At 38.0% G+C, this 23,632-nt stretch overlaps 1 protein-coding gene and 1 long non-coding RNA gene across 6 annotated transcripts in view; one reads left to right on the plus strand and one right to left on the minus strand.

The window, feature by feature from the left end:
- pdgfd (platelet derived growth factor d) overlaps positions 1-23,632 on the minus strand; it is a 365,062-nt gene that overhangs the window by 178,837 nt on the left and 162,593 nt on the right. Inside the window, exon 1 of one of the 2 annotated variants that reach the window (XM_069891209.1) lies at positions 11,996-12,112. The exons of the other annotated variant lie outside the window; for it this stretch is intronic. The gene's annotated coding sequence lies outside the window, so the exon portion shown is untranslated. Of the gene's footprint in view, positions 1-11,995; positions 12,113-23,632 lie in introns of those variants that run through there. 2 annotated transcript variants of the gene reach the window in all.
- The window catches only part of LOC138739352 (uncharacterized), a 188,564-nt gene that overhangs the window by 90,815 nt on the left and 74,117 nt on the right, over positions 1-23,632 (plus strand). For all 4 annotated transcript variants that reach the window (XR_011342194.1, XR_011342197.1, XR_011342196.1 and 1 more), the window contains one exon: positions 15,717-15,797. This is a non-coding gene — a long non-coding RNA (uncharacterized lncRNA). The remainder of the gene's footprint in view (positions 1-15,716; positions 15,798-23,632) is intronic.

Below are 23,632 nucleotides of genomic sequence, written 5' to 3' on the forward strand. Positions count from 1 at the left end.
AATATTATGATAAGTGCTAACTAGCATTAAATTTGCCTATGCAAGTGATAACACAATCCTGGCAGTGAAGAGCTATGACTATCACTGTTCGATTGAGACGATTTAACTTTAGGTACAGTCAATTAACTTTGCTATTTTAGCAATTTTCAAATAACTGAAAATTAATAAATTATGTTATACAATTGGGTTTGTAATTTCTCATTACTGATCAATCACGGTCTGCATTTAAGCAAAATGTTAGTTCTACATTCAAAACTAATCATGTATAACCGTTATTTGAGGAAGAATTTGAAGGTGAGTTTCTGTCAACAGCAGCATCACACTTTGCCTTTGAAGTTAATTAAAATGAGTGATGTGATGATGTAGCTTGTTTTGTGCTACTCATCAGACATGACTTTCAATTAACCTCAATCCACTAGTAATAATTTTTTGCACTTTTTTTTGGAGTGGAAAAAGTTTCTGAAGTCACTGTTGCTCCTTATTTCAGTGTCACTCTGGAATTTTAGCAACTGCAGCCTTATTATCAATGGGTCACCTGGTCATCAGCAATGGCGAGATATTTTTAGTCCTCGAACTTTAATGATCCTAAGGCTTGGATTTGCTAAATCAGCTGGTAGGAAAGAAAAGAAAGTTTTACAAGATAAGACACAGAGTTAAATAAGACCTTAAATGATGAAAAGATTAAATGATAGCTTTCATGAAACCTCCTGGAACTTCAAATCAGGGTACATTTCTGAACCGATGATGTGCAAGGTGATAGAACTGTTGATGAAGACATTTATTTGGTTGCATCATCACTTTTCTAAAGTGATGTTGGAAAGATTTGGTTGGGTTCTTATCATCTCCTGAAAACAGTATTTTAAGTGGACAATGCAAAACCATTTAAGCTAATATCATCTTTTGAAAGACATCTATTAGTTTCACAAACTATTTCTGGATAGTAAGTATCCTTACTTTTTTGGTTGTGAGCGCATGGTAAACTGTATAATAATACCTCTTTAAATAACTGGATTGTCATATATTTTTGCAATTACATTCAATACTGATTTGTCATCAGCACGTGATTCTGCGTGGTCTGTATTCTTTCCAATTAACTTACAATTACCCTCTAAATCTGGCAACATTTCACTGTTGATCTGCTCAACTAATCTCTCTCATCCACTTTAATGTCGTTGTCCAAAGCGGAGTCTTTAATCTCTACCGTCTAGTTATTCCCTCAGGATGAATTGCTTTCCTGCTTCAAAGAGCCTGGAGATTGAGCCGATCTGATGCATAGCTTATTCAGCTAAAGCTTTTCAAACAAATCTGGACCAGGACTATGCAGTAAGGAAATAGAGTTGGTTGTACTTCAGAAGAAGGAACCTAACTTCATAACCTTTGATTTATGTTGCCAAAATAGATGAGGAAAGTGGAAAAATTGAGGTATCATGCAAAGACCAGAAGGGCTTATGTTTGGTCACAATCTGCTGATACTTAAATAAGAAAAGATGTAATAAAACTAGAGCAGTCTCACAGAGCTAGCAAGCAACTGGAGGTATGAAAGGAAATTGTTTCTTTCAACTATGTTAAAGGTCTAGAGAAATCAAGGAACTGAAATAGTCTCAGTCACCTTTAGGTTTAAGTGCATTTGTCACAAAATAACCACTACAGCGAGAAGGGTTCTTCTCTAACATTCATATAGCTCTGTAAAGACCACAATTACAGAGTGTAAGATTGAAACAAAAAGGAATATTAATTAGTACCAAGCAAAGGCAGTATGATACCCCTGTTTCAGAATTCATTCACGAGCCTGTCAGCTGCAGGGAAGAAACTGACTTTAAGCCTTCTCCCTGATGGAAGGAGGGAGAAAAGAGTGTGTCAAGGCTATGATTGGTCTTTCAATATGCTGGCTGCCTTTCCTAGGCAGTGAAAGATGCAGATGGGGTCCATAGAGGGGACGATATTTGCATTATATCTGAGCTGCATTCATTACTTTCCGTAGCTTCTGATCTTGAGCAGCTCCTATATCATGCTGTGAATCATCTAGGTCATTGGAGATATTTATTCCTAAGAACTTGAAGCAATCTACTCTATCCATTTCAGCACCATTAATCATGTTAACAGGGATGTGGACTTTGCTCCTTCTCCAGAAGTCAATGAACAATCAATTAATGTTTAGAGAAATTGCTGTCATGGCGCCATTCCACCAGATTTTCAATCTCTTTTCACAACTCTGTCTCACTGTTATTTGATACCCAGCTTACCCTTGTGTCATTGACAAATTTGAAGATAGAGTTGGAATGGTCTTTGGCTGTAAGGTCGGGACTGAGGAGAGCCAGTGTTTGTTGTGATTGTGTTCAAGGTTCCTTTTATTGTCACGTAATAATTCATTAAAAATGTAACATTATTAGAGATGAAGGAGGCATTGAGTTTATTAGAAGGTAATAATACCCAGGGGAGGTTTCCCACCTGAATTTTATAAAGAATTTAATGATGTATTGATTCCTATTTTTATGGAAATGTTAGATCAAACGTTAACAACTCATACTCTCCCAGATTCATTTTCAACTGCAATAATTATTATGATACCAATAAAGGATAGAGATCCTTTAAAACCTTCATCGTATAGACCTATTTCATTATTAAATGCAGATTACAACATTCTTGACAGAATACTGGGTAACAGAGTTACTAAATTATTGCCTAAATTAATAAACATGGATCAGACAGGATTTGTGCAAAAGAGACAATCAGCAGATAGTGTAGCTAGGCTAATTAGTATTATATATTTAGCACAAAGAAGGAAAGATTTGAGTACAGCAGTGGCTCTAGATGCAGAAAAAGCATTTGATAGATGGAGTGGGACTTTTTGTTTAAAGTGTTAGATTAATATGGATTTGGTCAAACCTTTATAAACAGGATTAAGGCACTATATAATAACACTAAAACGAAAGTAGCAACTAATCTGAAAACGTCTGCTCCATTTCAACTAGTGAGATCCAGCAGACAAGGTTGTCCCTTATCTCTAGCTTTGTTTATTTTAGCTATAGAGCCACTAGCAGAGGTAATTAGGAGTTACTTAGAAATTAAGGGGTTGAAGGTTGGTCAGGAAGAGTATAAAATTAGTTTATTTGCAGATGATGTTTTAATATATCTGACATATCCTGAGACCTCCTTACGGAAGCTACATTTAAATTTGGAAGAAGATGGTAAGATTTCAGGTTATAAAATAAATTGGGATAAAATTGAAATTATGCCCCTTATTCAAGGGATTATAGTCATCGTTGAAAAAAACTACTCAATTGCCAAAATAGGTTATTAGATAATGATTTAAATAATCCATATAAACTGAATTATTTACCATTACTTAAAAAAGTCGAAGATTTTTAAAAAATGGATGACCTTGCTAATAACATTAGAAGCAAGGTTACATTGTATTAAGATGAATATTTTTCCAAGAATACAATATCTTTTTCAAACCTTACCAATACTATTACCACAAATTTTTTTTCCAAGTATTAAATAAACATGTAAGGAAATTTCTTTGAAAAGGTAAAGTGTCAAGAGCTTCTATAGAAAGATTAACATGAAAATATGAATTGGGAGGTTTACAGCTTCCTAATTTTAAGAATTATTAACAAGTGGCTCAAATGAGATTTTTTTGAGGGATCAGGAAAACTGGCATGGGTCAAAATAGAATTGGATAATATAGGAGAGAAATTAGCAGAGGAATTTATATATAAATGGGATTCAAAGTTAATAACCAGTGTGAAAGAAGCACCATTGTTGAAACATTTGATTACTAAATAACAAAATTAGAACAAAAGGAAGTATATCACCTAAGGCACCTTTGATTCAAAATAATCTTATACCTTTTACTAAGATAACCAATTTTTAAATACTTTGTTTCATAGAGGCATTAAAATTATTGAAGATTGTCATGAACAAGGTCAATTGATGTTATTTCAGCAAATAAGGAATAAATATGGAATAACCCAGAATACACTTTTTTTGCTATCTTCAACTGAGAGGATATTTGTGGGAAAAGTTAGGTTCAACAATATTTTTACCAGCTTGTAGTATGGGGTAAAATATCATGTATTTGTTTTAACTTTTATTGTAATGATTTATTATGATTAATATATACATTTAAAAAAAAGAAATATGCTACCATTTTGCAAATTTGGGGCCCGGATATGCATAGTTTAGGGGTAAATAAGTAAAAATGTATTTCTAGCCTCTTGAGACCTGTGGTAATCTTCTTCCCTAAAATGGTCATATAAATACTGTGGGGTCCAAGTGTGTGAATCGACCCATCGAACAATCCAGGAAACTATTTTCTTCTTTCTTTTCTATACTTCGTATAACTATATATAGGGAGGAAGGGAGGGGAGGGCGAGGGTGGGGTAAAAACCATCATGTAACCATTGTAATATCTAAAATTAATTAACACTGTTTTAGTTAAAAGTTTATTAATTACATGTATGGAAAATTTTAAATAAAATATTTTTAAAAAGTAACATTAAAGTATATCATGTATATAATTTCTGCCTGCTGCAAGGCAGACAAAGAGGCTCCATTAGTATTTCCCGGTGCTCCTTAAAATACAAGAGAAAGAGAAGCAAAAGATAGTTCCTTCAAGGTCACTGAGTGTCCGTGGATTCGACTCCAGTGCTCCTGCAGCCTCTGCAGCCACACAAACTTCTGTTTGATTCATTGGCCACCCAAACTCCAGGTCCAAACCTCTGATATGATCTGGAAGCCTTCAGAAACCGAGGCCCTTTGGGACTCTTTGTTGCCCCCAACACCCTTTGGAATTTCGGCTCCAATACCTGGCTCCCACGAACCAGTCTCCAACAGTCCACTGCCAGTGGAAGTCCCTGACTGCAAGTCAGCAACACCCTGCAGCCCGTGTAGGTCCCTCAAGATTGTAACCCATCTTCAATGAATGCAATCTGTGAAACAGGAAGTCAAAGATCCAGTTGCAGAGGGGGCACTGAGGCTTAGATACAGAGATTTGGGGATGAATTTGCTGGGGCAATGATATTGAAAGTGGATCTGCAGTCTGTGAACAGTACAGCAGTTCTTGGCATCCAGGAGTTCCAGTGCAAGGGAGATGGCATCTGTGGTGGATTTGTTTGGTTGGTAGGCAAATGAGTAATGAGTATGTCATTATTGTTATAGATAGAATACAAAGAACAGATGCCCCAAAATTCTTTGTTGCTGCAGCCAAACAGATCCACAAGATCCACCAACTATAATAATGTACATTAAATTACTACAATGTGGCAAAACAGAAAAATAGATAATAAATAAAGGGCAAATCGATAAATATTCACAATTGTAGTTAGTGTAAGATATTTAAAAAGTGAGTTTTCAATAGTGCAATCATTTTGTGGTCCTGGACTATTTTAGGATAATATGGGAAGGTTTGAGAGCCTGATAATTATTGGATAAAAACTTTTCTTAAACCTGGACGTACTGGACTTTTATACCTTCTGCCTGAAGATAGCTGCAAAAAGAGATTGTGACCAGATTGATGGGGGTCCTTTATGTTGTTGAGAAACACAAAAGACTTCAGATGATGTTGGCTGCCTTCTTGATGTCTTGAATGGATGGGAGGTGTGATGGAATATTTGGGAATATTTTTGGGAGATAAATTGGTAAAATTAGAGAGGGTCGCATACATACACACACTTTAAATCAGAACCTATTTGAAATACTGAAGAATTCATATCCAGTGACTTTACAGAAACTATGAAGAATGTTATGCACATTTCACAAGTACGTGCTAATTGAAATGATGTCATGAAATGTATAGACTATTGTCTTGGAAGAACAACCAGAGCCAGGTTGTCTGTTTTTGACCTTTTTGCAAGTCTTTTGACCTCTCTACAAAGTGCTCACTCATAGGTCATTGAGAGGTTTGTTTACCTAAAACAACAGATGGAGCAGAAGACTAACTCCTATTGTTTGCTGGAGAAGGTCAGGGGTTTTGCAAGTGAGAGAGAGGACATGCTGCTAGCAGTTTTGAATCTCAGATAGAGAAAGAGAGACAGAAGGGAGTCTTTGACTGTGTGTGACAGAAAGCCAGGAGAAGCTTGTTGGAACTGAAACAGAAGCTCCAGAGTGGTGGATAGCTGGAAGTGCTATCTGTCTGATGTTTCTCTTGGAATAAGTGGAATAGAGAGAAAGTCTGTGGTAGCCTGAAAGAAAGAGGTTATCATCTGGAGAAACCTTATGGGGCAAGTTTCATTAGCAAGACATTGAGGTGACTAATGGTGGTACTTCAGTTCTGGAAATCCTGGAACAACACATCTCTCTCTCTGCAAACCTATAAGAACCTTCCTGAGCAGTAAACATTTACCTTTCAAGCACCAAAGCCTGGTACAAGAATTGCCTGCAATCAGTGAACTTGGAAGAATGAGTAATGAGATTGAACTGTGAACCAAAGAACTTTTCTTAAATTTACACACACATTTCATACACATGCACTTAGAATTAGAAGGGGGTTAAGTTAGATTAGTTAATAATGATAAGTTAAAATTTGATTCTGTTTCCATGTTTAAGATAATTAAAAACAACTTTTGTTTAAGTAACTATTTGTCGTGTTTAATATCTATTGCTGCCCCAAAGGTTTTGGGGTCCTTTGGGCTTGTAACAGAGGTCAGTGCCTGTGATGTACTTGGTTAGGCATTGCACTTTCTGCAGCCTTCTACATTCCTGGGAGTTACTAAAACAGACCGTATACGTTCAATGATACACCCATAGAAGTTTTATGGAGTATTTGATGATATGTCAAATCTCCTCAGACTTTGTAGATATTAAAGGTGTTGGTGTAGCTTTGTCACAGATGCTAGCTCCAAGAGAGGTCCCTGGAAATAACCCTGTTCACAGTCACATTGGAGACAAAGAAACAATTTTTTTTCAGTGTGCATTTCTTGACATAAATGCAGGTAATGGCTTTGTGTTATGGAAAGTTACAATATAGACCATTTTCTAGAAGCACAACACGTCAATAACATGGAGTACCATCTGTAAAATGCAATGTGGTTACCAATGCTTCTCCAATAGCTCCTCCCAAACCCAGTCTCTACCACCAAGGCGTACTAGGTGCAAAAGAATACAACCACTGGAAGTTCCTCCTCAAGTCACATTTCATCGTGACAGAAGTACACTGTCTTTCCTTCATACCACTTGATCTAGGTCTTAGAACTTCCTATCAACAGCATTGTGGGAGTACCTTCATCAGAAAGATAGCAGTGGTTAAAGAAGATGGCTCACCACCACCTTCTCAAGGACAATAAAAATTGGGCACAAAATGTATGTGAGCAAATCTCAAACCTTTTCCATGCATATTGGTTTCCTTGCCTTGTTATTAGCATGTATTTTCATCTGTATTCACACAAAAAAATGAAAAATCTTTATTTCTAAAGAAAGATTAACTAACTGCAGATGCAATTTTAGAAATCCTTCATGTATTCAAGGACAGACATTTATTGGCTTTTGAGGGGGGTGGGAAGGGAAGGGAGGGAAGGGGGGAGAAAAAAGAAAAAATGTCACTACATTTAATGAAGAACATTTGTATATATTGTTGTTGATATGGTTCACGGTGCAATAAATAAAAGGTTATAAAAAAAAGGACAGACAGCATGAATTTGTTTAAGACAAGTTGTGTTTCATGAGCTTAGATTAGGTTTCTGAAGAAGTATCCAATGAGATGGAAGAGACAATGTAGATATTGCATAGGCCTGTTCAATTTTTATCAGCCAACTAATTCATAACCATATAGTTATACCTATATAATATAGAAGATCACTAGGGAGAGAAATTTAGATCTTTTACAGAAAATGCTAAAAGATAATTAACCCATGTGAGGATATGTGCTCTGAATAATGTTAAGTGAGGACTCTTGGGCTCAATACACTTTTACAGATCACATTATTAGCAACTATTACACAAGTAGATATCACACTCACAGATAACTGTCAAAATGAACCCGATTCTGAAAGGAAATTGTTTTCTTAATGTGATTTTTCTAAATAGTATATCTATAAAATGACATATAACCATAACCATATAACCATTTACGGAGCGGAAACAGGCCATGTCAGCCTTTTGAGTCTGCACCGGTTCACTAGGACAAGTCCATTAGCTCAAACCTCCCGCTCACTGCTAATAACTCTCCAACCCCCTCACCTCCATACTAATGTGAGAATTACGATTATGCAATTTCAAAATTACTTGTTGCTATGTCCAAAAACCAAGGGAAGAAACAAACTGTTAACTTAGGAGAACTTGTAGCAAGGACAACGATTAGTGCTGCACAGACTCAATTCATTTTCATGAATGAATTTTCATTTTCATTCAACTGGGAAACTGCCAATTTCAAACTCCCAGATGGAGAAGGACTTGTTGGGTGATGCATGTATAATGAAGTGTTGTCATGTGCTGAATGATAACAGTGCAGTTGAGAAGCAGAACGGAGATCAAAGACCAGGAAGATTGCAAACTGTTGTTCAAAAGAATCAATCAATAATGGACACCATTTCCTCCAGTTAGCTGTGTCTAAGCAGTTGGTGCCGAAATGGTAGGCTTTCAACAGGCTGCTTTGAGCTTGTAAATGGCATTTCTTTTCATATCAGAGAAATTACAAGCAGCCTTTCATATTGGAAATAATTTTATTTTAGACAAAGTCTTAAATTTTCCTTTGCCTTTCCAACTCGGGATTAAGGCTATTTAAAAATTTCTGCAATGTATCATTATCTATTTATACATCTGATAATCAAATCTGTTATCAAACAAACCACTCATAAAGCCAGCCATTGCCATGTCTCAAAACTAAATTCTTCACTCTTTTCATCTTTTGTTCTTCTGCAGGACAAGCTTCATATGAGAGGTCAGTTAAGAGAAAGCCATAATGCTATGGTCCTCTGTTACTTATTGACCAGGCATAAAGGCCACATTTTCTTTTTTAAGCAATCAATATTTTTGTCACCATTTCTTATGCTAGATTTTGTTTCATCCCAAATGTATTGATTGAAGTGAACTTAAATTCTCCATCCACCATGACTTGAGCACATGCTTTTAGAACTTTGGTCCAGTTGACAAGATTGCTAGTACAGTTTGGATTGCAACTTTAGTCTGGACTCCTATCCCTTGTAATTTTCCTGGGAGCTTTAATATAATGACTGGATTCTCAGTGAAGCTGTCATAAGTGAAAATTGGCATCATTCTACCAGCAATGATAAAATTAAAGTGATTTCTTGGCTCTTAGTTCTACTGAGCTTCTTCTTCTCATTTTCTACTTTCATTATCATCTCATTCCAACCTTCCTTCTTCCACACAGCCAAAAACCTGACCTCACCAGTTTTTGGATGCTGAGTCTCAAGGGGTCAAAGAAGAAAATAAGTTTTTTCCCGCCTCTACCAAATCAAGTTAGGGATAGAATACAGCAAAAGAAAATGCAAGGTCATGCACTTGGATAGAAGCAATAATAAGTATTTTCTAAATGGGGAGGGAATTCAGAAAGCATGGATACAGAGGAACTCAGCAGTCCAAGTGAAGGATTCTCTAAAGGTTGCCTTGCAAGTTGGGTCAGTAGTAAGGAAGGCAAATGCAATGTTAGCATTAATTTTGAGATGACTAGAATATATAGGCATATACATAATGCTGATACTTTACAAATGTTGATCAGACAACATTTGTAGCACTGAGATCAGTTTTGGGCCCCATATCTAAAAAGATTTATGAGACTAATCCCGGGGATTATGGAATAAAAGAGAGTGTATTGATAGTAGAGTGTTTTACGATCTGGAAGTACCCAAGAATATGAGGTGTATTTGATGGCTCTGGGCCTGCACTCACTGACGTTTAGAAAGATTGGGGGGAATCTCATCAAAACATACTGAAAATTGAAAGGTCTGGATAGAGTGGACATGGAGAAGATGCTTCCAAATTGTGGGATTCCAGATCCAGAGTACAAAACTTCAGAATAGAAGGACATCCCTTTAGAACAGAGATGAGGAGAAGTTTCTTCACAGGGTGGTGAAGAAGAGGATAATAGGTTCTTGATTAGTAAGGGTGCCAAGAATATGGGGAGAAGACAGGAGAATGGGATTGAGAAAGAAAAAAAACAGCAGTCATGATTTAAATGGCAGCGCTGACTTGATGGGCTGAATGGCCTAATTCTGCTCATACATCTTATGGTGTGTATGATACTCTGCTGCAATATAATTTAGATAAGAGATCTTCATGTGCAGAGTATCAGAAGTCACATGTGGATTCTGGTCAGAATTGGATGAACGCTTAAGAGGGGTACAGTCACATGAGTTTTGCTGCAGAAAACTCAATGAAGATCCATGAGAAGGCTACAAATTAAGGACAATAAGATGCTGGGGCATTGGCAGACCTGAAAATTACATCCAATATCAAAGAGCATTGCTTTAATGGGACTGTGTGCAGAGCCCGAAGCACATTTTACCCAAACAGGTAGCTGGAACATGTATGGTTTGATGACTGGGAACAAGCTTCCATTGTAATAGAGGCACAGACCATCCAATAAACACATGCTCCCATGGATGCTTTCACTACTGGAATGCAGGCCACATGTGCTGCCATGCAACCCTAGTATGTTACTGCCATGGCTCTGGACACCAGTGTTCAAATGAGCTATGCAGCGGGGGGGGGGGGGGGGGGGGGGGGAGGTGGGGAGGGGATTGTGATCAGAACATTCACATTCTATCCTACAGGATTGATTCAGCCTTTTCCACTGAGAAAGGGCACAGAATTTATGTAGTAAAAATTGGATGTATTCCCTCATGGAATTGATGAACCTTCCACTGCATAGGACACCACTGCCCTGGCTGTGGTGTTTCAGGCAAGACAGTGCAATCTGGGTCATTGAAACCCAAAGCTGTTCAACCCATTCAATAAGGCCACATGCCACCTTCCGTAGTGGACTACAGCATATTCCATCTACTGAATGCATTCATTGGGGGAATATTTTGTCAAAATAGAACAGGCATGTGAAAGGCAGTCCCAATGGCTCGATATGAGAGTGAATTTCTGATGCTTGCATTGCTTTTGATTAGACTATAAGACATAGGAGTAGAATAGGCTATTTAGCCTATTGACTCTGCCCCATCATTCTATCGTGAGCTGATCCATTTTCCCACTCAGCTCCACTGCCCGGCCTTCTCCCCATAACCTTTGATGCCCTGGCTAATCAAGAACCTATCAATCTCTCCCTTAAATGTATCCAATGACATGGCCTCCACAACCACCCGTGGCAACAAATTCCACAGTTTCACCAGCCTCTGGCTGAAGAAATTCCTTTGCATCTCTCTTCTAAGCAGATGCCCTTCAATCCTGAAGATGTGCCCTCTTCTCCCACATGGGAAACAACCTTTTTACATCTACTTTCAACATCTGAAATGTGCCAATGAGATCCCCCCCTTTTCTCCTCAATGCCAAAGAGTCCCAGAATCATCCTTGTGAATCTTCTCTGAATCCTCTCCAATGTCAGCACATCCTTTCTAAAATGAGAAGCCCAAACTGCTCCCAATACTTCAAGTGAGACCTCATCAGTGCCTTTTAAAGGCTCAAGCTGTATGTGAGAAAATGCATATTTGTTCTGTACTTGCATATATGCAATATATGTTCTGTACTTGTCTGTACATGTGTTATGTCTTTATATGTGTTGGTATTATTCTGAACTGTGGATTGAAGAATGCAGTTTCGTCAGGTTTTAATGGTATATGTTCTGCATATATGTTCTGTACTTGTCTGTACATGTGTTATGTCTTTATATGTGTTGGTATTATTCTGAACTGTGGATTGAAGAATGCAGTTTCGTCAGGTTTTAATGGTATATGTTCTGCATATATGTTCTGTACTTGTCTGTACATGTGTTATGTCTTTATATGTGTTGGTATTATTCTGAACTGTGGATTGAAGAATGCAGTTTCATCAGGTTTTAATGGTACAATCAAATGATAAATAAATTTGAACTTACAGAGAAATGTGGCATGATGAAGAATACCTTGGTTTTCTTTAAATTCGCTTATGGATTCCGAGTTCACTGGCAGCTCAAGATTTAATGATCATACCCAATATTGCACTTGAGAAGATGGAGAAGAATTTCTACTGAAAATGGAATAAACAGTGCTGTTGTTTGGGTGTATGCATGTATTATATACTCGATGGGCTGAATAGCCTATTTCTATTCCAATGTCTTATTGTTTTTCAAATACTTATATAAATATCTATATACATACTTCTTTCTTTTCTTTGGCTTGGCTTCGCGGACGAAGATTTATGGAGGGGGTAAAAAAGTCCAGGTCAGCTGCAGGCTCGTTTGTGGCTGACCAGTCCGATGCGGGACAGGCAGACACGATTGCAGCGGTTGCAAGGGAAAATTGGTTGGTTGGGGTTGGGTGTTGGGTTTTTCCTCCTTTGCCTTTTGTCAGTGAGGTGGGCTCTGCGGTCTTCTTCAAAGGAGGCTGCTGCCCGCCAAACTGTGAGGCGCCAAGATGCACGGTTTGAGGCGTTATCAGCCCACTGGCGGTGGTCAATGTGGCAGGCACCAAGAGATTTCTTTAGGCAGTCCTTGTACCTTTTCTTTGGTGCACCTCTGTCACGGTGGCCAGTGGAGAGCTCGCCATATAACACGATCTTGGGAAGGCGATGGTCCTCCATTCTGGAGACGTGACCCATCCAGCGCAGCTGGATCTTCAGCAGCGTGGACTCGATGCTGTCGACCTCTGCCATCTCGAGTACCTCGACGTTAGGGGTGTGAGCGCTCCAATGGATGTTGAGGATGGAGCGGAGACAACGCTGGTGGAAGCGTTCTAGGAGCCGTAGGTGGTGCCGGTAGAGGACCCATGATTCGGAGCCGAACAGGAGTGTGGGTATGACAACGGCTCTGTATACGCTTATCTTTGTGAGGTTTTTCAGTTGGTTGTTTTTCCAGACTCTTTTGTGTAGTCTTCCAAAGGCGCTATTTGCCTTGGCGAGTCTGTTGTCTATCTCATTGTCGATCCTTGCATCTGATGAAATGGTGCAGCCGAGATAGGTAAACTGGTTGACCGTTTTGAGTTTTGTGTGCCCGATGGAGATGTGGGGGGGCTGGTAGTCATGGTGGGGAGCTGGCTGATGGAGGACCTCAGTTTTCTTCAGGCTGACTTCCAGGCCAAACATTTTGGCAGTTTCCGCAAAGCAGGACGTCAAGCGCTGAAGAGCTGGCTCTGAATGGGCAACTAAAGCGGCATCATCTGCAAAGAGTAGTTCACGGACAAGTTTCTCTTGGAAGAACTATCATAACAAGGGAAACCATTGATTTACGTAGCACTTCTTGTTCAATCCTGTTGAAAATTATCAGAATGATCAGAGATGGATTTTTAGGTATTAATGGAGCCAGGGGATATTGGGTTAGTACAGGAAACTGGCACCAAAGTATAGGAGTAGGCAATGGTCATTCCGAGTCAGAGCACAGTCCACTCCCATTTCTATTCCTTGGCCACAATGGCTTTTGCTTTTATTATTATTCCCGTCTTTTTGCGACTCATGGAGAGTGGAGACACAAGCAGAAGGCTGTTGGTGATGCGAGATGAAGAACCCATGCAGGCTGCAGGTTACTGGCAACTGCGGTCAAAGGACTCACAGCAGGCTGGGGAAGCAAGAGGGAGCCAAGGAGCTGAAAGCTTCTTGATCGTGCCAGTAGTTTGGATCTGGAGCTTGGGTTGCCAATGGTTTGGACTGAAGTCTGTGTGGCTACAGAGGCTGTGAGAGCACTGGAGGTGAATCCACAGACACTCAGAGACTCTGGTGGGAACTCTCTTTTGCTTCTCTGTCTCTAACTGTAAGAGGCGCCAGGAAATTTCTGCTGATGGTGAATCTGTCTGCCTTACAGTAGACTAAAAGAAATTTTGTGTAATATAACACTTGTTTTAATACATGACAATAAAGGTATCTCGCTCTCTCGCTCTCTCTCTCCCCCCTCCCCCCCCCCCCCCACATTACTATTGAGGCATTTAATCAGCACTAAGGTTGACCTCATCAATTACCTGTCCTTCATATTTTTGGGTGTGGTGAGCTTTGCAGTGTCACCCACTTTGCCAAATATTTTGAATCACATTATAAAAGTGTGCTTTTTACATATGGAATTGAAAGCAGATGAGCACCTTACTTGTAAAATATTAACACTACTTAAACCAAATTCCATGGCTAAGGTTTACATTTGGAAAATTTTTAAATATCTTAAAATTGACAGTCTTCTAAGAATAAGCAAATATTTTATCACTTAATCTGCTAATAAAGGGATACAGTTCCTGCAAACCTGAAATGAATATTCCAAACAAGGTTCCATCAGTGCATCACCAATATGTGTACTACAGTATTAAGAAGTGTTTCACAAAGGCATTTTTAAAAATGTTTATTTGAGTGTATTTTGCAAAAAAAAAAATTTGGACAACTCTAATACTTTTCTTTCCATGTCTGGCTGTGAACCTGCTATGTATTTTCAGCATTTTTTGTTTATATTTTAGCATTCTGATAGTTCTCTTAGAACAGCAACTAAGAAAAACTTGCTGACTGTGAACCTAATAAGTACTAAATTGTGTTAAAAGTTGGGTAAGTAATTTGATTGGCAAAAATGCTGTTTTGTTTAACTGCACAGTACAAAGAAACGCAGCCCTGAGAATAAAAATATCTGTTAATTAAATTTAGAAGCCTAATGGCTTTGTTCATTTATCTTTCAGCAGGTCTAAAGATGGATGATCAAAACTAAAGGGTACATTTTAATATTTTGGGAATAATCTTTTATTATTATTGTAAAAATACTGGATGATATTCAAATTTGTGTCACTGCACTTTGCCTTGTTTTATGCAGCAAGTATTTGATAACAAAATCAGAAAAAACATTCAAGATCTATCAATAATTATGATTTTATCACACTTCTGAATAATGAAAATTGGTGGATTTTGGCCAGTTAAGATATTTAACATTTACTCTGAACATTTACAGTGGAACATTAGATTCAAGTAAACCAAATTTATTTTCTGAATTAAGTTACAAGATGGTATCCTTGAAAGACAATATTTTCTATCACTGTGGATTGGTCAACTCTGATGAAGTAACAACAATTACTGTCAAGACTGTCAAGGATGAGCAAGAAATAACCATCACAGTAGTTATTACTTTCTGGCCATTATTGGTGGCATTTCAAATGCTCTATTATCTGAATATCTCTTTGTAAAATAGAAACAATCCAGTAACTGAAGTTGGTTTTACCAGTACTGCATAACAGGCTATGCTAATCTAATTTATATCTTATATTAATTTATATTCCAGTGAAATTACATGGGGAAAAATAAAATCAAAATGTTGTTGTATAATCTGGAGGTTCACTTTTTAAAGAGGTTCTTATTGATAAGTGGTCGTTTTCCACTGATAATCAAAATCCTTTCTATAAAAAGAAAGGATCCTATAACCAGGAACACTTTGACACACTTTTCATTTTGACACGTTTCATTTTGTATGGATATTTTTCTATTGCAGATTGATAATAATTTATGACAATGTTTGCATGTGCAATATCTAACCTTACAAAAAACTTTTTTTCAAATGCCATTTTTTAAATAACTGAAATTTCTATGTTTATGTAAGAGCATAATCTATGAATGGATTTTTTTTAACATATTATTAATTCATTTAATTGTCTTCTTTTTCTTTTCAGAACACATTAACCTTTTATCTAAAGGGATCAATGTCCCTCTCTCAAGATCCTACGCTGGAATTTCATGGATGTGACCTAAAAGTAAGTTGGTGAGCTGAATTTAGATGATGTAGTTAGTTTCTCAAGATGTTTCAGTGCCATTAAGTCAGCTGGTACTGTTGAAATAATTTCCATGGGCTTTTACCACCTTCTGCTTCAATTATCTGCACCAGAACTGGATTTTCTGCTTGTTCCAACCATGTGGTGACCTTCCTGTTTTCTGGAAAAAGGAATCATTTCTTCTTCTTTTGCATGAAGAACCTTAGCACCATCATACTACAGCAATGTCAGGGCACCATTCATCAATATCTTGAACACTTCATCATGTCAATGCATCCTGGTCTAATACAAAGGATACTTAATACAAGAGCAAGAGTAAGCTACTTTGCCCCCTCAAGGCTGACCCTCCATTGAACATGATCATGGCTGACCTGTCCCTCCTCTTCTGTACCAGATTCTCTCAGTGCCCATCCCCCCCCTCCCCCCCCCCCATTCATTGATTTAATTTAGAGATACAGCTCAGTTACAAGCTCTTCTGCACACAAGCCCATGCTGCCCAAATACACTGGACAGAATGCTGCCATGGCTGGATTCATCCCCTCAGCCATGCATGGGGCCACCTAAGGTTATATTAATTATCCAGTTAAGATGTAAAATGTTGGTGTGAATTTGACACTATCTACAACATCACTCTTTTGCCGGTGGTGGTGCAATGGTTCAGCAGTTTTGTTGCTTTGAAATCCTGAAACAGTGCTTCAATTGTTCCATGTTAATGCTTACAAAAAGGAAGTAATTTTTTCAAATCATCCTCCAGCACGAATTCAATAGTAAAGTATAGATTATTCATTAATATGTCCCTTTCTTATTGTCACTAGAATAGTTTTCATCACCTTGCAGCCTCAGTAAACCAAACTTTTGCATTTGCCTTGGATAAAGTCTCATTCCTGCATGCTCTAATATGCATGTTCTCCAAGGTAGTTTCATTACTTTCTGGTCCAATCTGGCTGTTCTTCCTGTTTGACATGACCAACAGCAACAGCTTCCATTAATATATAATCTTTAACAAAGTATCCAATAGTACTTCAGATTTAAAAAATTGTCACAAACCAACCTTAGCAGATATTTACTTTAAAAAATTTTAATTGTAACAAAATAGCAAGGTAGAAAGCCTTTCCACCAATGAACCCCACGCCACCCAATTACACGTAATTAATCTATCAATCCAATCCACTTTGGAAGGTAGGAGGAAACCAGAGCACCTGGAGAAAACCCATGCCGCTTATGGGGAGAACGTAGAAACTCCTTACAGACAGGTCTGGATAAGAACCTTGGTCACTGGCGCTAATAGCATTGCACTAACCCTGTCTTGGGGCAGGTCCCTAAAGGTTTAACTAAAGATGTAAGTTTAAAGCAGTACCTTGAAGGAGGAAAGAGATGAAGAGAGAGACAGAAAAGCTTTGGGAGGAAATTCCAGAGTTTCACAGCTGGTTTATGACAGATTGATTAAGGATGATCATTATTTTGGAGGGCTCTGCAAGATCACTGAGACAGGAGGAGATGTGACAAAGATGGGATATGAAGACATGGCTAAGAATCTTAATTTTGAACTATTTTCTGTGACTCTCCATGATCCCATAATCAGAACAAGTAATGGATGCACATTTATTGCACAAAAAGACTGGACCTTACAAGAAGCAAAAAAGGACGAAGAAGACTCATCACCACAGCAAACTGAGACACCATCAGAATGATGAGCTTAGCAGCTGCTACCCCTGAGTGATGCAGATAGTGTGAGCTCAGAAAAGAATAACAGCTCCCTGTACAAGGAGAAACAGCATGGTTAAGAGGTTCCTTTTTGAGTACTTTGAACAAGGATTGATACAAGTCTCATGGAAAAGAACGGGAAAGGTAGAGCAACTTTGGGTGTGGCTGCACTGGGTTAAGAAAGCTCAGGCAGTGAAGGGTAGTGGTATAAAATCAGTGGAATTGGTTTAATTTGGCCTTTTCACTAAAAAGGCATGAAACAGGGAAACTGTGTGCACTCTGGTAATGATTTCAATGGTTTTAGTGAGAATAGCACCATAATTACAACAAAATGGCTAAAGAAGTTTAGACTGGTTACACAGGAAGCATTGGTTTATCTATACAATCAGTTCGAGTACATAGAACATTTGGAAGTGATCTTTGGAGCAGATATAACAGTAGAAATTGTTGGTAATGGTGAGAATGTGTTTATACAAAATAATGCTGTTCAGGTATAATGGTAATTTAATCTTTAACAAAATATTTCAATTATAATATAACAAAATTATTCTTTACCCATTGCTGGTGACATGGTTAATGCAGCGGTTAGTGCAATGCTGTTACTGCACCAGTGATCAGGACTGGGGTTGGAATCCCACGCTGTCTGTAAGGAGTTTTTACATTTTCCCCATGTCTCTATGGGTCTACCGCGAGGGCTCTAGTTTCCTCCTACCCTTCAAAATGTACCAGGGGTCATAGGTCAATTAGGAGCAATTGTGCAGCAGGGGCTCATGGACCGAAAGGGCCTGTTACTGTGGTATATGTCTAAATTTAAATTTTAAAATTAAAAAAGTAGAATCTGTAATGTTTCTTTATTTTTTAATGCAGTGAAAAGCAAATATTAATGAATAAGTAATGATCCTAAGTCATCTGAAATCATGAAGAGATATAGATTTGAAACTGGTGATCAGACATCAGACAAATTTGTCAGAGAATATATTGTTTTATTGAATTAACTGTTTTGATGAACAAATTCAATTGCAATTTATTTAACACAAGGAATAACACTTTTGAAATTGCATGCAAAGTTGGAAATTTAATATGGAAATGAATGCCAAGGATATTTGTCATGTGATGGGACAAATGGGAGAACTGTTTGCAGTCAAGGACCAAAGCAAAGGCTTGAGTTCTGTTGCAAATTACAAAGCATCTGAGTGAGAATGGCACAAATTGCTGCTTCAGATGGAAACATTTAGCATATGAATATTAATTCAAAGCAGTAAAAGGTTTTAATTTTAAGAAGAAAAGAACACATAACCCCAGCTTGCAGACATTATAATATCATGCAGGAGACTGGATGTGCTAGAAACTGAAGCTAAACTCTATTTGGTGGAGGAACTTAATGGATCAAGTAGCATGACTAGGAGAAAAAGAATGGTTGATGTTTTGGGCAGAAACCCCTTATTAAGATTGAAATTGTAATATTACAGATGCATGTGCCCACTTCCATCTTAAGCCATGTTTAAGTTTTATTCTTTGCCACATATATTGAAAACCCACATGCCGGAAGAGGGAGATAAATTAAAATGAAACAGTTCCAATGATGACCTGGAGTGTAGCTATTGTAATAGCTCATGGCTGTAGTTTGCAGCATCTAACAACATGAGAGGTGCATAGTGTGCAAGTGATTCACAGTGTTCTCAAGCAAGGTCAGCTTGCAGTCACACAAGATCAAATTGTGGCCTCCATGGTTGCAACATCATTGTCAAAAGAGGCCACTTGAGCAATTTATCTTCCAAGGAGCAAAGGAATTGCTGAGGTCCTACCCTACTGTCCTCTCTCAGTCTCTGATAAATGCTCCAAATTCACTGCAAGGTCAAGCGAACAACCATCAGAGACCTTTCCCAAGGCAACACATCCAGAACTGATGCCCTAGTCCAGTGGAGGATTAACTTACCACCTGGGCTCTAGGCTGAGCTTTATTAAGGGCCCCCAGGCTAAGCATCATGGGGGGGACATTCGCGGGCCATATCCACCCACCCACCGGACTAGCGTCACCGAAACAACTACACATTTTATTATGTTTTCGATTCCTGTCTCAAATTTAACATCTCCATCAATGCAAATGATGTTTGAAGTTCAAATTACTTCATCATTATTCAACCACAAAATGCTTTGCAATACCGGATTAAAATTTAGAAATGTCATGTGTTTGCTTGGTGGCATTGGTTTTTTGTAAACTTTGAAAGATACTCAACATTATAACTACCACAGGGTAGCAAAGTAGCTGATAATACTGGTAAGCAGCCACAGCACATTTGCCAAGTTACATCTGATCAAAACACTGAGGCATTTACTTTGGCCTCATATAACGTGTGGCCTCTGTTCAATCTGATAATGCATCTCAACATTAATGTTAGCAGTCGATTTTGCTACCTTCATACAACGGCAGGAAATGTTTTTTTTCCCCTCAGAATTGGCAATTACAACTTGAACAATAGGTGTTTTTATTTCAATAATGGATATCTCCATGTATCACCTATGGTTAGATTAAATGTTCACTCAACAATTATGAAAGTATCTAGCAAAAAATTAGCACTCTCTGCCCCATTATTACTTCATTTATGAACTTCAAATTAAAAAGCACAAATAATCAGATGAAAATGACATGTTCTATTAAAAGTCCATTGGATATAGACTTCACTAAAGTCCATGCTAATTTGTATGAAAATTACCAATTTAGATATTTTTTGGTCTCAACATTGAATTTAAACAGTGGTTGCTTTATGACTGCCAAAGATTGCTTTGTTTTTCAGCCTGTAACACATTGCCCTTAATTTAATTTCTAAAGAGGCTGTCAGGGAACACCATTTCAGAGAATACATTTGCATGGTGCTTTCGTTTGCATGCGCAGAGAGGAACCAACACATGTTCGAGTCCTTGGTCTGTGTATTAAGAGTGGTTTTTATCTTATATTTATTTCAAAGAAGGTCAAATCAGATCAAACAATTTTATTAACATTAGTTTTTCCAGTCCTCCCACCTCTGTGCAACTGTATTCGAATAGAAAATAAAATTTCTTAAAGTGTATGGGTTATTTATACTTACCTGCATTATAATTAAAATTGTTGGAATTAATGCTATAATGACAATTAGGTACATAGTTATGTATAGAAGGCAGGCAATGACAGGCATGCACTTTTCCCTGGCACTGGCACAGGCAGAGCGGTTCCAGCTGCGTGGGGGATTATGGGTAACGAAGATTGCCAGTGATCCCACAGTGAGCTGCCACAACTGCCATGTCTCCTACACCAACCCCTCCCCCTCTTGTTTGTTTTGATTTCAGTGAATAGGTGAAAGCCAATTGACAGGAGTATTGAAAGCTAGAAGTTGTTGCAATGTTAAAATACTTTTAATATTGTGGCTTAGTTCCCTTTGGTATTGTTAAAGTAACGTATCTATTGTTGTATATTTTATTTCTTTTGTTGTTTGACAGACTCCCTTACCTTCCAGGCTTCAGGCTACTCAACCTAATGGTTAATCCACCTCTGCCCTAGGTTAATAAACGTTGGTAATGTAGGTCAGACAATACGCTTTGCATTCCTAACACTAGACTTCCAAAACATGCATTCTATCCCAAGACCTATCATTGAAATAGTTTACCTGGTAGCTAGCGAAAAAAAATCAAAATGATGATCAAAACCATCTTTAAGAAATTCAGCATCCCCAATTCACTTTCATACCACTTCACAAACAGCCCGCCTGCCTGCCCATCAGATACCTCCAGGAAAGGATCCATGGATCTCACATTGGCCACTGTGAATGGAACCAAGTCATCCCTAATCCCAAGGCTGTGCCTAAGAAGAAGATTGGTGATCCCTTTAAACAAAGCAGGTAGTTGAAAGTGCAAACTGATATGGTTTTGTCATGAAACATTGGGTTCCCCATACATAGGGATACTTGAATTCCAGATGCTGGGGTTTTACTATAATAATAGATCTTTCATTCTGAACACACAAATTAAATATGTAGGGGTGTTGAAGTCTACAATACCTTCATCAAATCTGCATGGCACAAGTACTGAAGTCGCACTCTGCTTTTCCTGCTGTAACTGGTAGGCATTGCCTTTCTAATGCAGATAACAATCTAAATCCTGCCATAAATGAGCACACTCACATTGTGCAGAAATAGCAGTTTTCAATTATAAATTTGTAAGTTTCAAACCAATCTGACTCTCAGAGCCCAAAAATTACGGGACTAAATTTTGCAGTTAGCTCTTCAAAGTACTGATCCCACTATCCCCTTTTATTGCATTTCATCATGATCTATCATAATTTTAATGCTGATTTGGCAACTACTTCATTAAATATCTCTATTCCATCTGCAATAATGTTCCTGAGCTTGCTCTGCCTCAATGATATCATCTTCTCCCACTCCAAGCTTTTTTCCACCAGTGAAACCTTGGGACGATTGTTTTCTTTTGAAATACTGCACAATAATATGTGCCTGCTTTTCTCTCCACCCCAAGATCCCTTAGTTTTGGCAATTTGGTCATTTTTGGATGTAAAGGCTCCATTCTTTCCTTTCATGTTTTCAACTGCAAGGGCCCTAAGATCTGGAATTCCCTGTTTAATCCTCTTATGTCCTTCTGAAACTTTAAGATATTAATTCAATTCTACCAATTGGAACAAGCTTTTGGACATCTACCCAAATATCTCCTTGTGTTTTGGTACCAAATTTTCTTTGCTAACACTATTGAAGAACCTTAGGACATTAAAGCTGCTGAGAATATAAACAATAACTTGTTCAGAATATAAGATCTATTATTACAGTAAAATCTGGACTTCAAGCAACTGGCATTCCAACCAAGTGACAAAAAAAAAGAAAACAAAAGGAGGAAATAGATTAATAAATAAATAGATAAAAATTAAATAAATAAGAATAAACAATTTTTTAAATAAAAATTTAAAATTGCAGAAGTAAATGTTTCTCAAGCAATGCACAAGCCCTTGTTGAAGATGGGGACACATATTTAGCCAGAGGAATGCCCCGGTCGTGTCTCACCTGCAGCAGCTATTTGATTAAAGTTTGGATAAAACTGCGTTTGAATAAAATGGAGGCACCCAAGATGAAGAGCTGATCGTCAGGCTAGGTCTTTATCTTTATTAGGTCTTTATCTTTAAAAGGTCTTTATCTTTATTAGTGTCAAGTGTATTTGTAAGGCTTTATCTGTAAACTTTGGGAAGGGGATTGGATGAATTATGATGGTGGCACAGTTTGTGCAGTGGTTAGCCCAACGCTGTTACAGTATCAGCAGCTGGGGTTCAAATTTAAAATGTTATGGGAATTATCTGATGAAAGTGATCTTTACATAATGCAAACTTTGATTCAAATTAATTTACATTTTGCACTGTCTTGTCTTTTAAACTGTTTGTTCTTAATGGAGGTGTATTAGTTAGGCATTGTAAGAGTGTGTCTCAGTCAATCAGAAAATTCATACATCCGGATACCAGGGATTTGAAAAACTGTTTCTATACAAGGACCAAATCCCCATTTCTCACACTTGTCTCGTAGCCAGCATAGGAATGGTTCTTGACCAATCCAATTTTCAGGTGTCTAAAGTATTTTTACATCAGTCATAACTTTAGAAAATATGGATATCATTGTAGACAGTTGACCCTCAGTATTCAGGATGGGACGTCGTGCCCTATGAAGGTTACAATCACAGTTAATGTCAGAGGTAATAATAGTGAGGGAAGGTGCAATGTATAGCCAATGGAGGTACCAGAAGGGAGTGAGGCATAAAGCACTGGAGTTGCAAAGACTAAGTGAATACTAATGAGAATTTGATAATGGTTCTGAGGTCCTTGAATGGATTTTGACAGTTGAGGCAATCTCCTTTGTGCTAAGTTCCTGGCATTAACCTGCTCCTCTGTTCACATTTCAAAACAACTGTTCCCCTAGAGGGATTTATGTTGCATGGATAACAAGATATCCCTCTTCTTGAATGCCACGCTCCCCCTTCCCCCTTCCTCTCCTCTCCTATATACAATGTGCTTGTGTCAATTATTTCCCCTGTTGTCTGCATTTTTGAACACTTTGCCTTTCTTTAACTGGTGTTCGACAACCTGGTAA

The sequence above is a fragment of the Narcine bancroftii genome, chromosome 7 (assembly GCF_036971445.1).
Source record: "Narcine bancroftii isolate sNarBan1 chromosome 7, sNarBan1.hap1, whole genome shotgun sequence".
Taxonomy (NCBI): domain Eukaryota; kingdom Metazoa; phylum Chordata; class Chondrichthyes; order Torpediniformes; family Narcinidae; genus Narcine; species Narcine bancroftii.